Source organism: Paroedura picta, chromosome 3, assembly GCF_049243985.1.
Source record: "Paroedura picta isolate Pp20150507F chromosome 3, Ppicta_v3.0, whole genome shotgun sequence".
Taxonomy (NCBI): Eukaryota; Metazoa; Chordata; class Lepidosauria; order Squamata; family Gekkonidae; genus Paroedura; species Paroedura picta.
The window spans coordinates 52,153,181-52,168,909 of record NC_135371.1 but is presented as its reverse complement, the minus strand read 5'-3'; the positions used below and the strand labels follow the sequence as shown (position 1 = coordinate 52,168,909).

General features: G+C 41.2%; 1 non-coding gene across 1 annotated transcript; it reads right to left on the bottom strand.

Moving 5' to 3' along the window:
* Positions 1-10,710: 10,710 nt before the first annotated feature.
* On the bottom strand, positions 10,711-10,814 carry LOC143834598 (U6 spliceosomal RNA). Its single transcript, XR_013229849.1, has one exon. It is a non-coding gene; the product is annotated as a U6 spliceosomal RNA (small nuclear RNA).
* Positions 10,815-15,729: the final 4,915 nt, after the last annotated feature.

Here is a 15,729-nt window from a genome sequence, read left to right as displayed (position 1 = left end):
GGGGGGGGGGTAACCCCCCCAAATAATGAAATTCATTGTAGACATCTAGTTGAACACATATACCTTTTGATCACTTTAAGTAGCTTATTCAGCAATAACATCACTGCCTTGCATACTGACACTGTACCTTTGAAATGGGGGAAACTGGGGCACAAAAAGAAAGTTAATTATTGAGACTTGGCTCCACTTTTTAAAAAAATCTGGCAATATAAATTGGTTTGAATTATAAGGATAATTCAAAAATGAAATTAAACATTCCATATAAAATAATAACAATAAAACAAAACATTCATGCACAAGAGAAATAATTATTTAATATATCATATAATATGGTTATCACAAAAATTCCATTGTTACGCACATCTAACTGTGTATGCACCCAGAGCCTGCAGAAATGGAGTGGAATATAAGTTTAATAAATAAGTACCAGATAATTTAAAACTTCTATCAGGTAGGGATGAAAATGAGGGAAGTTTATTTATCATTGATCAATACTTCTCACAGACTTCTGCTGGCAACTCAAGATAGCAGTCACAGGATATGACTACCCAGTGAGCTTCATAGCTTAGTAGCCAGGCTCCCATGGCCTTTACATAACACTTTGTCTAGTACACCTCATCGCCTTTCACAGGGATTTCCTTATGAAGATACTGTTACTGAAAGATCTGACCTTGCATTTACTTGTGCTCTCATAGCACTATGATGATATCATAACGTCTAGACAGGTCTTTTAAAGAGTCTCAGTCACAGTTGGTTTATCTTTTCACCCTGCTACCTTGTGAATGAGGTGTTCCAAAAGGGTCTAGAATGAGGGAGCTGGTTGCACTGTATTCTGCACAAACAAAAATCAGTCAGGCTGGCAGTCAACAGGTAAGAATGGAAACCGGGAGACATTTGGATCACCTGATTCTGTGTTATTAACTGTGTAGACGTCACCACAGCGCTGGGACAGCACAAAATAAGAGATGGGACAAAGTATTGGGAAATATATCTGAATGGAAGTAGCAAACATAATAGAAAATAAACATCTGAATTGTTTGAGACATCAGACTTGTGATTCCTCTAATCCACGATAGTGGTCCAGTTGTTGCCAGTCAAAATAGAAGACTATGGGAATGGTGGACTGGGACCATCATCCACATGGGTGGTGTGCCAAGGGGGCAGGGAAGCGATCCACCCCAGGTGAAGCTCGGGAAAGCTCTCGAAAAGAGAGTACTCGAAGTCAGCCTCATGCCCCGTCAAACTGAACGGTTTTTCCTTTTATTTTAAAGTGTAGTTTTGACTGCAGCCACTAGGGGTATAGGGAAGTCTGAGCATAGGAAAAAGCAGTCAGGTGAATCACCTAAAACTACCATCGCTCCAAGACTGAAGCAGTCTCCCTTATCAATCACCCAGCCAACGCACAGAAAGTGGCTACAGAAATTGTGCCAGTCTGTATATCATTTTCTTTCTCTCTTCCAGATCTTGCAAAGCAGTCGTTAGGATGTTGCATATGATTATCAGATTTTTGGGGTGCATTTCCTATTTTGGGATCTTTTAAACAAAAAACCTAAATGTTCCTCTTTTTGGGTTGGGAGGCTGAGCCTATTTTGCCCTGTTATAGTGATCAGTTGTTTGAAGTTGTCTTGTTCTTTTCAAAATACGAAAATCCTACTGTTGCAGCAAGAGAAACAGCCTGTGCCTCTCAATTTCTCTCTTTCCCACACACTGCTTATTCATTTCTGTCTCCCTTCATCTAAGTTTTACATGTTCCTCCCCGCTTTATTTTGACTTTTTGGTCTCAAGACCTTCTCATCCTGCTTGGTAACAAAAATTGAATCTAGTGGCACCTTTAACACCAACAAAGTTTTATTTGTATTATAAGCTCTCATTTGAACAGCACACTTCATTAGACACAATGAAATGGAAATTACAAGGCCACATATATAAGCAGAGAGTGGAATGCCCTGCGAAGGGCATAGGGAGATAGTCCCTCAGGAATACAGGACCCAGTCTGTGAATGGTTTTAAAGGTCAAGACCAATACCTTGAACCTGATCCGGTATACAACTCTGTAGGCAACCCTGTATGGGTCTCAAGTCAAGAGACATTCTGAGGTGATTTGCCATTGCTTGCCTTCACGATGGCCCTGTATAGCTTCTGAGATCTGACAAGATCAAGCTATCCAGATCAGAGCAAGGCTGAATGTAATATGACTGGCACAAGTGGGGATTTGAACCTGGATTTCCCAGATCCTAAGACAAGCCCCAAATCAATGCTGGCTCTTATGATGGAATAACATGTTGGAATTTTAATGTTTTTACTGGCATGTTTATATATACAATATTAAATAAAAGAAAATGTTCACTGTCTGTATTTCTTTTCTGGCCATTGAAACAAAATTGGGGTCCAGTGACAAATTTTGTTCTCTTGCTTCAGACCAACACGGCTACCCACTTGAATCTATTTTCTAGCCATTAGTATTAATTTTATTTCCTTATTATGGAAAATAATGTTGTCTTATAGAGAATGTACTCTGACCTGGGTAGCCCATTCCTAGCCAGATCTGATCCGATCCAATTTCAGAAGCTAGACAGGACCAACCTGGTTGCAGGTAATGGCAAACCACCTCCAAACATCTCTTGCCTTGAAAAGCTTCCGAGGTCACCAAAAGTAAGCTGTGACATGATGGAAAGAAAAATAGAAGGGTGGGGTATTAAAAATTATCCCCTCAAGTGCCAAATCAGTGGGGTACATAGCCTATCCCTAACAGCTCTGCCTTTCGCTCAGGGTTCTGAACCAATCTTTGTGATTTAGCCCTCATGTAAATCCAACTGGTTGTCAACCAATCAGAGCCCATGGAACTCTGCTGGCTGGGAGGGAACGAGTCAGTCTTGGCTTCAGTGGGGTGAAGATAAACTCCCCCCCCCCCTTTGGGCAGGGAATTTGTGGCTGTGGAAAGGGGCTTAAGCTTAGCCGGGCTTTTATTTGGCTTTTTAAGGTAGGGTCTGGGAGTCAGCATAGGGAAGCAAGCTTGTTTTTGTATGACAAATAAACATGTTTTTAAGGGCTTGTCATTCGTAACTGATGTGTCTAGGTTCTGTGGAAAGGACAGGGCTCTGTGTGGGAAAGGGACAGCCTGCTTGGAGAAAGAGAATCTAGTCTTTCTTCAGGATTTAATTATTTTACTCAAAGCTCAGCTACAAAGTAGTTATTCTTATTGAGGGAAAGTATATAATCTCGGGGGGGGGGTGAAATTGAGAGCCAGTTTGTATGTATTAAAGCCAGCTGCACAAAGCATTTAACCTATTACTTTATTTTCTATTAAATAAGTCTTAGCTTTTCATCTTCATGTGTCTTGTCTATCTAGTAAAAAATCCAGGAAGCAGTAACATCTGTTGATCTCACAGATATGCATAGCCTTGAAACAGCAGGTTTACAAATAAGAGACCTTAGGGTGTTGGAGAAGAATGCTGTGAATACCATGGACAGCCACAGTTACCTCTCTAGTTTTAGAGAGGAGCAAACCAACTATGTCATTAGAAAGGAAGATTTTACGGCTAAAGCACACTTACTTTGGACACATCATGCAATCAAATTTGCTAGAAAAATCATTAATGGTCGGCATGGTCAACGGCAAAAGGAAACATGGTCACCAGAGGATCCGCTGGCTTGACACAATCAAAGCCGATATGGGAATGACCATGAACCAACTAAAAAAAGCAGAGACAGAAATGTATGATGAAAACTTTCCTATAGAATCGCTGAGGGTCGGACACACCTGTACGGATAACATCATCATCAGGGAGCCCAGTACTTATACTCTACCAGTCCTTTAATCAAATCTGGCATCCCCCTTTATTTGATTGTGTGTGATTGGGGTTTAAGGAATTGATGGGATTGGACGTTATTTAGGACAGTTGCCACTGAGCTTCCCCCGCCCTCATCTCCTCCTGTAGGCTGCCACACAGACAGCTCCGTTTTAACTGTCATAGTTAATAGGCACAGATAGACATTTACATTTACAGATAGACATTTACACATCCTTTACATTTTTGTATGCTTCCCCCTCCGCAAACCCTTTAATCTTGGTCACCATTCTTTGCAGTGGTGAATTCCATAGCGTAATTATGCAGTATTACAATGCCCTTTTTCTGACAAGGAATCTGCCTCTGGATAGTCTCTGGTTGCTGGCAGATTTTAGAGCCCCTTCCACATGACGTTGTCTGCATCCTAAAGCTGTCCAGGCTGGCTTGAATTTTGTTCAGATTTTCCATGGGATGAGGGAAATCTCCAAAACTGGATTTGCACATCTCATCAGGGAGCAACCAGGGGCATGCCCGTATGGAGGGGGAAAGGTGCCATAGTCTCTGTAGCATTGTCTCGTCCTCACACCTGCCCTCTCCATTTCCTGCTCCTAAAATTTTTTTAATGCTGCGGTCCACGTTGCTGCAGGGCCACAAAGCTACTTTGTCAAAGGTAAAATAAAATCTTCTGCAAAGTCTCCAAAGTCTTTTTGCCAAGGAAAACACACAAAATTACTCTTTAGGGTCCAGTTATCATTTCTAGCCTCTCACAAATCTACCCAGACATGTAGAATCTGAAACACTACGAATCCCAAAAAGGGAGGGTAAATGCTGTATTGTTCTGGCATTTCTCCATAGCAACACAGGAGTGTTAATTTTTTATTTCAAATACTTCTGTGTTGTGGCATTACTGCATAGCAACGTGGAAGTGCCTTTTTAAAATAAATACATTTTGGGACTCGGAGGGGGGGGGGGAGAAAGTTTCAGTCCATGAGACAACCACTGTGCCGTGATTGGTGGCTTGCTATAATTGACAAGCCAAGGAGTATGTGGGGGGAGATGTTTGGCTTTTTTCCCCTTGCAGTCTCATTGGGAGGCAAAAATCTGCCATGAGGCAGAGGGAAAATGTGTGTGTGTGGGGGGGGGGTCTCCTGCAAGGAGGCATGAAAACACACAGCTTACAGCTGCGCGTTTGCAAGTAGGAGGCAGTATGAAATTTGCGCCTCTGTGCAGAAACAGTCTCTTGGTTGCAAAATAATTAGATGTAACTCAATTCTAAAATTACAGGAAGAGGGGGGAAATCTGTTGCACTGCTGTCAGTAATTTTGTAAACTTGTATCACATCACTCCCCTTATCCCCCCCCCAGCAAAATGTAAAATCTCTGATCTCTTCATAGTCAGCCACACTATACATTCAACCCTATTTTATCCTTTAAAATACCCTCATAAGAAAAAAATGAGAACGCCAAATGCTTTCCTAAAGAGCCAGAGTTCCATCAGCCACCATTGTGCTATTGTTTTATATATCAGCCTGTTGATTCTGCTGACTTGCACTGCATAACCCCCCTTGAGTCTCTGTGAGAAAGGCAGATGATAGACAAATAAAAACAAATAAATGAAGGATGCAAGTCAGTGTCCATGCCTGGGTAGGTCATCTTACACATTTCTTAAAATGTGTCAGTTTGTGGCCCAATAGTGATCACTATATTATATATTTCCTGGTTCAAAGTATTAAGGCATGTAGGCTTGTTGGACGATTGGCTGTGTCTTCAGATGATTTCTCAATAACGGCTGACTTGCAGCTGTATCTGTGAGCAATGCAGCTGAACAGTACTGAACATCTTGCTTGCAGGAACGGTGCCCAGTAAGAATTTCATTAACATTTCCCACACTTGTGTACATGTATGGGTGTATCCCCAGGAAGCATGCTGTAGAGAACAGAAGGATTTTATACTCCTCCCTATCTCAGACTCTACAACTGATGCAAGTTACTTAGAATGTGTTTTAGGTGATGACTCATTCACACATGTGTCTAAACAAAGCTCACTGCAGGCACAAATAAGTGTCAGCTCCATGTCAAGGTTTACAATGGCTGGCTGATGTGATTATTCTTTGTTGTCCTGCAGTACCAGCTGGCATTCCTTTGCTAGAGAATTTTACTAACCCATAAAGCAGAGGAGCTTACAGCAGCCCTAAGTTTAAAAGGAGCCTGCAGTTGAGTTTCAGATTGTCTCTAAATATAGCGTTGAACACTTGAGGAGTCAGATATCTAACATCCTGGGGCAATGTGCCATTCAGTTATGCCCCACATATTGCTTTAAGGGGGAAAGAATGAGATAGGGAATTGAGCAGATGGAGAACAATAAATCTTTCCAGGGTTTTTATTTCTGAAGCTTGTTGCCTTGCCAAAATATCTGGCCAAGTCTGTATGAAGCATAAACTGTGAAACAGAATTCATTTGAAATAATCCAAGTGCAGTACTAGGTTGCTACAAGTACTGGGGTTAAACCTGGTCACAGGAGATTTCAAAAGGCTGTAGAGAAAAACAAACAACACAGATCCAGTTTGACCGGAAGAGTCATTGCACAAACTCCCAAGTTATTAATGAAAAATGTCAATTATTGTCAAATTAGGTCCACTTGACACTCAAAAGATTGTCTAGTTATCTGAAGGGCTGGATCCTAAAAAAAATGAGCAATGCTTCCTAAACAGGAAAGACCTTTCTGCATCTTTGCTGGACTGCTCAAGGAGATGGGGATTTAGGAGGACTACATTTTGCCTGCCACACCTCAAAGAAGGGTTTTTCATATTGGCTTCTCTTATGATTTTGGGGTGGGGTTAAGAGGGGCACTCAGAGGGAATTTTGGGGAGCTCAGAAGGTCTTCAGTAGCACAACAGCCCCCTGTGCTCTCTGAAAAGCTGCTCCTGGGGCTCGGAAGGCTGAGAGTAACACATTCAGGTGTATCGCAACTGAAATTTTGTACTATAAATCTGTCAAAATTACCACCACTCCATTTTGCATGCAAAGAACTTGTTTGTGTCCAGTGTAGGATAACTGCAACTGTGCCCTGTCATGCAATGAGATGAGCAGGTGTCTGAATTGGCAACTAATGGTATAAACCCAGCCAGAAGGCTTATTTTCCTTCTTCTTTTGACAGCCAACAGGCTCAGTTTGCAGCCACTGCATTCTGACATCCGTCGGTTCAGAAGCCTATATCAACTTGCTTGCTGACAGACTTTCCCAGTTTGCTGGATTATACCTTGTTATACCACTGGAAAGAGGTGGTATTAGAGTATCCAATTAAACTGTATGCTATAGAGTATAATCCAAGCAGAGTTAGATCTTTTTATATGAGTTGAAGTTAATGAGTTTAGAAAGGTGCAGCTCTGTTTAGGATTACACTGCTACTCTGGTTCATATTCTATTGAAATCAACTGGGCAGGTCCCCCCTTGTAGATCTTCCCATGGAGGCCTGCCACCCTCCACTCAGCCCCCCCAAATTCACCAAGGAAAGGTGCTTCTCTTCTTGAAAAGTTTCATGTTTTTTGGTAGTGCTATAAGCAAGTAAGAAATTGGACAAGCAGTAGATTATGGCTATAAATATATCATAGAAAGTCTCCAGGAACAAGGAAGTGATGTAATAAATTCAGCCAAATAATATACCCAGCAGAAATGTACAATAAAGGAGCAATTAGCTACAGAGAAAGGTACAGAACTTTGTAATGTGATCTACGTTTCCACAGTCATCGGATCATGAGATTAAATATCCCATCATTAAGACTGTTATTGGTATATTAAAAGCTACAGCTAATATGCAGAAATGATGAAACACATAACAGTATTTAGGGCATTTCCGTACCTGTTAAATATAGTGAAATGCTTACCTTAAGTTTCACTATATTTAACTATATTTAATATAGTGAAATGCTTACCTTAAGTTATGACTGGGGAAGGCACTGGCAAACCACCCCTTATTGAGTCTGCCATGAAAACGCTAGAGGGCGTCACCCCAAGGGTCAGACATGACTCGGTGCTTGCACAGGGGATACCTTTACCTTTACCTTTACCTTTAAGTTAGTCATTCTCAACACTCCTAAACCACAACCTCATGTTGTGGTGACCACCAACCATAAAATTATGCAAGGGTTCTTTCACAGAAATTAAACTGAAACTAACCAATGGCGTGAAGATCCATAGTTCATGATTGTATATGAAATGTTTTTTTTTTCCTGGGGGTGCTGCTAGAGTGGTTGGTGGCCGAGCATGGGCACCTGCAGGAGGAGCGGCAACAATGGTGATGCCCCACCCAGCTAAGCTGCTTGCCCTACTGTGACCCCTGTGAAAGGGTTGTTTGACCCCCAAAGGGGTCCCGACTCCCAGGTTGAGAACCACTACCTTAAGTAGTTGTTATATTTCGGCCTCTACATATGATGTGGCCAACATCCAGCGTCTGGGCAGTAACCGGGCAGCTACATCCTCCATTTTAAAGTGCTAGTTGGGGAATTGCATAAAGTGGATTCCCCAACCTATTTAAGCACACACTACAGGAGACCAGCCAGCAGGCAACCAGTAGAGGGAAGGTATGGAGGCTCAAATGCACTAAAGTAGGGGTAGTCAACCTGTGGTCCTCCAGATGTCCATGGACTACAATTCCCATGAGCTCCTGCCAGAGTTTGCTGGAAGGTGCTCATGGGAATTGTAGTCCATGGACATCTGGAGGACCACAGGTTGACTACCCCTGCACTAAAAGAGCCTGCCTCGTCCTGTCCTCACACCCACCTTCCTCTCCCTTGTTCCTGGAGACAGGAATTTCTTTTTTTTTTAAGTCTAACTTCCTGGAGCAGCGACTAGGCAAACAAGTGTGCAGGCAATGCCAGAAATAATCCCCCCCCCAAGCTGTTACACAAAACATGCCTCTCTAAAGCCTCACCACCACCAAAAAGCAGGAACAAGATTATTTTTTTTAAGTGTCAGGACTCATGATTCCATAAAGGGTGGCATTCAAAAAGCCTATGCATCTATGATTAGATGCATAAATGTTTAAACAAAGTATGAATTTTAAAAAATAGCGGGCATCGTGGGACCTTTAAAACAAGGAGAAAGGGGATTGGCTGCCTGGCTTGATTGGCAGGCGGAAGAGAGTCACGTGTAAAGCACGTTGCTCTCTTCTGCTATTTCCAGCAGGCAATAGGGAGGGTGCGAAGCAGAAAAGGCGGCAGACTAGAACGAGACAACAAAAAGGTGAGAAGGGGCCAGAAGTCACGATGTTTAGCACTACGCTATTCAGCTGCCATTATGCTATTTTTAACTATGTGTAGAAACGCCCTTCATAATGATTAAATTAATAATACAGTTGCAAAATTGATCAGTTATGAAATCTAACCTGTTTGAAGTGAGGGCTATTGGATTCTATAGAAAATGTTTTAAGATTATACATGAACAGGCTGTTGGAGATAAATATTTTCTGCTCTATATATCCCATAATATATAATAACCTTCAATATATATAATTTGTTACATAATCCCTCTTTTCCTTTTGTATCCCTTTAAAATCATTATCTTGAATGTTTATGGCAAACAGTAAGTGCCAATAGAACCTTTAATGCAACAACCCACACAAATATTGTCCCCAAATCCTTCAGGCTGCATGGATGATTTCTATCCTGTTTTTGTCTGCTAGGAAGAAAGAAGTCCTTGGTTCTATTTTTAAAAAGACTTTGTAACTTTATGGAATATCTTCAATTTTTTAAAAAATTAAGATATTAAGAGCTCACAGCCTGGCCTTCTTCAGCCCACAATTTATTCATGGCTCCCTGCCAAAGAACCTGCACGGCAAAGCTTGTGGCCTCCAGAGGGGAAGGTAAGCTACTTTTCAAAAACCACAGAGACATGAATGATTTACAGAACAAGACTATTTTGAAATAAAAGGCTATCGAGACTGCCCAGGAAAAGCTTTAAGCCTCCACCCTTTAAAGATTTACTGTGCAGACAAAAATCCTTGCAACTTGCAAGGCATAAACAGATGGAATAAACTAGCATATTTCCCATTAAATTTGGGATTTAAAAAAAATCCTTTCCCTGGAGTATAAGTAGCAGCGTATTTGGTTTCCGTACACAAACAAGTTCACCACCCCAGCTCAGAGATGCACTGCATATTTCAGTCACGTCAGACAAATAAAACTGACTCCGGTTACAGTCAAGATCTGTAATAAAACAACACCTGTAATGTGAAAAAGCCCACGCCACTGGGGTTTGCCTTTATGCAGAACATCTGCTGTACATAAAAATGTTTAATTAGCTGTTGAACTGCATGATACTTTTTTTCTGCTTTCGACACACTACATTTACCCCCACTCAGCTGGCAAGGTTCAGGAGGAAGCAACTAGGTTCTTATCAAGAGGGGGGGGGATTCCATCCACCCGTCTTAAGCAGATTTGATCATGTTGCTCCTACTGTCTGGAACCACATTTTGCATTAGTGCACACTCTCCCAAAGTGGCAAATACGGTTGTGTGCTTCGGCAATCACTGAAGCCTGAAGCGGCACATAGGAGGCCACCATCGGCCTCCTACACACCACTTTGGGCTTTGGTGATTGCCGAGGCAGCCGAACCGAGCCGAAGCATTAAATAAACTCTTAAAATTGTTATGTTTGGCCACTCTGAAAGTTAGATGTTTACCCAAGGCTGCCTGTCTTCTGAAAGCAGATATGTGAAATGTGAGTCTGCATGGATATAAAAATAAACTAATGAGATTTTATACTTCCATCTCTTCACACTTCCAAAATTAAAAACCTATTTATAAACTATCGAGTCCCCCTTTGGACATGACAACTTAGTTGCTTGCCCAATTACAATAGCCATAATATTGAACAAAAAAATGCATGGTACTTGTATCCCTTGCCTTCTTGATCCCCATTCATGTATTGAATGCATGGTGCAGTAGAATTTGCATGTCATCCTTGCACAAGGGCCATGCTAATCTTCTCTGTAGCATTCCAGTTTTAGTATATGTGGTGCCGAAGTGAACACCATGGTGTAGTAAACTCTTGAGGCTTCCTACTTTAAGTCAGATAAGTTTCTACACTGCCACCTGAAGTTTTGCAGCTCTTCAATATGTGCTGTTTACACTTAATGTCCCACAGTTCAGCAGGGAAAGATGAAAAGGTTTGTTTTAAATAGAACAATAGCTGTCATGCTTGCTGGTTCTGTGTTCAGGAGTGTAGAGAAGATCAAGATAGCCACACTGTTTTCCTCAATATCCCCAAGCTAGGCTTGGATCTTGGGAGAAGTTTTGAAGCACTTTGGACCAGGATGAGAGAGTGCATGTGAAGGGTCAGATCCATGAAACACTTTTTGGAGAATACAGATTTCTAGAGAAAGAACCACTTAGGTTAGAAGACTCTGGAGGCTGGAAGAAGGCTTCAGATGGTACAGTGCTAGGATCAGAGTCTTCGGCTTCCAGGTGCTGCCTGGAGATTATCTGCAGTTCCAATTGATTGAGAAAATTACTGCTTCGGAGGATGAACTCTATGGCATTATATACCAAAGGCCCTCTTCAACTCCCACCTCCCCCAGGCTCCATCCACAAAATCTCAAGGTACTTCCCAAGTTATACTTGGCAACTCAAGATTGGTTTATGAATATGTATCTATTTATAAATATTTTGTGAGAAAGCTGAGGAAAAGCTCACAGGGTTGGATTAAAACCCGCTTTGTGCAGAAGTCCCATTGTTCACAGCAAGGGAGGGAAGCCCCTCCCCTTCCAGTTCCCTCATTCTCTCTCAGCTTTTTGGGAGGAACAGCAGGATGAATTAGGAAAAAGATGGAAAAGATTCACTCCACTAACAAAACTTCACTTGTGCATTTCAGGATGCCAGCTATTCCTATTTCATGACTAACTTGTAAACACTGTCTTTAAAAGTGCAAAGTTTAATTGAAGTGATTTTATTATATAAAATCTGAATTATAAAATACACACAAATTGAATATACCAAGATCTTTTGAAACAGCAGGTTTGTCTTCATTTTGAATCGGAGGCTGGTTTGATTTTAAGAGAGACACAAATGGCATGGGTCATCACAAGCACAAGTTGTATAACTACACATCACAGCATGAGAAATATTGGCTGAACCATTTTCTTCCACCGGTTGCTCTCTTGGTTGAGGTAAACCATGCAATGAGCCAGGCTTATAATACCCAGCTTGCCATGACTAGTTTTCATTTTTTTTAATTGTATTACTCTATTTGGGAAATCTATTTTAGTTTTTAATTAGAATAATAGAGTTTGAGGGGACTTCATGGGTCATCTAGTCCAACACCCTGCACTATGCAAGACACTCACAAACCTATTGCACATCCACTGTAACCTGCCACCCCCTTGAACCTTCACAGAATCAGCCTCTCCGTCAGATGGCTATCTAGCCTCAGTTTAAAATTTCTGAAGATGGAGAACCCACCACCTCCCAAGGAAGCCTGTTCCATTGAGAAACCGCTCTGTCATGTTCCGCTCTGGATGTTTAGACAGAATTTCTTTTGAATTTATTTCATCCCATCAGTTCTGGTCTGTCCCTCCAGGTCAAGAGAGAAGAACTCTGCTCCACCCTCTACATGGCAGCCTTTTAAATACTTGAAGATGGTTATCAGATCCCCTCTCAGTCATCTCCGCTCCAGGGTAAATAGACCAAGTTCCCCCAACCTTTCCTCATACGTCTTGGTCCCCAAACCCCTCACTATCTTTGTTGCTTTCCTCTGAACATGCTCCAGTTTGTCTACATCCCTCTTCAACTGTGGTGCCCAAAACTGAACACAGTACTCCAAGTGAGGCTGAATTCCAGATCAGACTAAAGGTTATGGTAATTACTTTCAAGGCCATGCGCGGTCAGGGCCCAGTGTACCTGAGGGACCACCTCCCTGCCTATTCCCGTCAAAAAGCTCTACGCTCTGCCATCACCAACCGGCTAATGGTCCCTGGCCCTAAAGAAGCCCACCTGGCCTCGACCAGGGCCAGAGCATTCTGTTCTGACCCCCATCTGGTGGAATGAGCTCCCTGAGATCAGGGCCCTGAAGGAGCTTAAAAAGTTCCACAGGGCCTGCAAAAAGGAGTTCTGCCGCCAGGCATTTGGTTGAAACCAGGCACAACCAACAGTGACTGAAGGGCCCCTACTCCCTTCCCTCCCAGAACTCCACCAGAGTGCTCTGGACCTGTTTGCACTTTGCACTGTTGCATTTACATTGTTTATATTGTTACAACTATCAGTATTGTTATGGTTATTCATATGTTATAGACTGTTTCATGTATTGTTCATAAGTCCTATGTAAACCGCCCTGAGCCTCTGGGGAGGGTGGTATATAAATCTAATAAATAAATATATGACAAGTCTCCCCCATCCTATATTGTGTATATGGTTTTTCCTACCTAAATGCAGAACTTTACATTTGTCCCCATCGAATTTCATTTTATTTAGTTTAGCCCACTTCTCAAGCCTACCAAGATCATCCTGTATTCTGATTCTGTCTTCTGTTGTGTTTGCTACCCCTCCCAGTTTAGTATTGTCTGCAAATTTAATAAGTCCTCCCTCTAATCCCTCATCCAGATCATTTATAAATATGTTGAACAACACAGGCCCGAGGACAGATCCCTGGGACACTCAATTTCTCACTCTAAGAGGATGTCACTCCATTTGTCATTCCAAGAGGATGCTGAACCATTAACAAGTACCCTTTGGGTATGAACTATCCACCAGTTATCCACCTGACAGAATTAGGATCCATACCACATTTTACCAACTTGTCAACAAGAATATGATGTGGAAACTTATCAAAAGCTCTCCTGAAATCCAGATAAACTATTTCCACAGCTTTCCCCTGATCCAGCAAGGTAGTCACTTTCTTGAAAAAAAAAAATAAGGTTGGTCTGATATGACTTGTTCTTGCGATTACCCATGCTGAGTCTTAGAAATCACAGCTCTTTGTTCCAGCTGTTCAAGGACTGACTGTTTGATGATTTGTTCCAAAATTTTGCCAGCTACAGATGTCAAACTGATGGGTTGGAAGTTACCCAGATCCTCCTTTTCCCCATTCTTGAAGATGGGGACAACATTCGCCCACCTCCAATCATCTGACACCTCACCTGTTCTCCAAGAAGTGTCAAAAATAATGGACAAAGGTTCAGAGAGGACACCTGCAAGTTCTTTTAGTACCTTTGGATGCAATTAATCTGGCCCAGAAGACTTTGTTTCATTTAAAGAAACTAGATGTTTATAGACTGCCCTCACAGTGATCCTAGGCCACCATTCCCATCCCCCTGTTATGATATGTTTTTGCCACACTGAGCACTATTTCTCTCACAAGAGAAGACTCAGGAGAAATAGGAGTTAAGCAGTTCAGCCCTCTCTTCATCATCTATAATTTCACTTTCTTTTCCTCGCAGTGTCATACAGAATCCCTACTCTTATTCTTACTTGAAATATAACCAAAGAATCCTTTGTTGCTGTGTCTACCACTTTTTGCTAGCCTAAGCTCATATTGAGCTTTAGCTTTTCTAACACTCTACCTACATCATTGGTTATTTGTTTATATTCATCCTAGGTAATAAGGCCTTCCTTCCATTTCCTAAATTACTTTTTTATTCCTCAAATCATTTGACAGCTGCTTATGGAGCCACCTTGGCTTCCTTAGGCTCCTTCCATCTTTTTTTCTCAAGAAAAGTGTTTGTGATTGAGCCTTCAGTATTTCACCTTTAAGATATTCCCAGCCCTCTTAGACTCCCATCTCTTTAAGTCTCTCTTTAAGTCTAAATTGATTACACTGTTTTTTAAACTGCAAAACCTCTCAACCTCACTTTATGCAACTGCTGGTTAAATTCCATGAAATATCCTATATTGCTCAGATTTCCCAAGTTTCTTGTTGATCATCTTGAGAAAGACATTTCTCCTCCTCCTTCGTCTGCCTAATATTAAATCATTTTGATTCAAATTGCAATTCAATGGTATGAGGAACAGAAATCTTATTCTCTGAAGTGCTTTCTGCCATCCATACCAGACTCTCACTATTTGGTATGAAACCATAGCATGTATTTTTTTACTGCCCCATATACAGTGCCATTCAGGCTAAAGTTCTAGATTCACTCCTAGTTAAATGTATTGGCTACTCTGATAAATGCAAGATACAGTTCCTTCTTTCCAATCAGGATCCAGATACGGTTGGTAAAGTGGCTAAATTCTTACAAATGGCAATTAAGCTGTGTGAATTTAAGAACCAATTGACTGTATTCTGATTTGTCTTATTGGTTGCAAAAAATTTTCACAAATCAATAGCAAGTAAATGAAGATAATGTCTAAAGTAGATGTATCTGTGCTTTGCAAAGAATTGTAAATCTTACCCTTTGAACTACCTTGCCCTGAAGCCATTATTAGAAGGGTGAATGCTAATTAGATGTTTGCATTTATTGCAGAAGCCTTGAAACTGGTTTTGTACTGACAGCTATGCAAGACTGTTTAGGATTACCTGGAGAGCTTAAAAAACAACATTTACTAATGCTCAGAGACCATCCATTAATTATTATTATAATTTTTTTTTGCAATTTTCAGAAAACTGGCTTAAATTTAGCCTTTTAAGTACTCTGCCCCCTCTCTGGTATTCTGCCAAAAAGAACTGAACATTTAAAAAGTATAATTTACAGAACAGTAAATGTTGCCATGTTAAAATATATTATCTGGAAAAACAAAGCAAATACTACATGTATATGAGATAAACCATATATGATAAAATTCACATATTTTGTTATTATGGAGGCCAGAATTATTCTGTGGGCATATATCACATTCCTTCTACTCACATTAGACATCCTCTTCAATCAAGGGAAAGCAGTGAAACACACACAAAAGTAATTTTTGGGATTCCATGATAACATCCTGATTATATGTGATTGTTTTCACGTGTTCAGC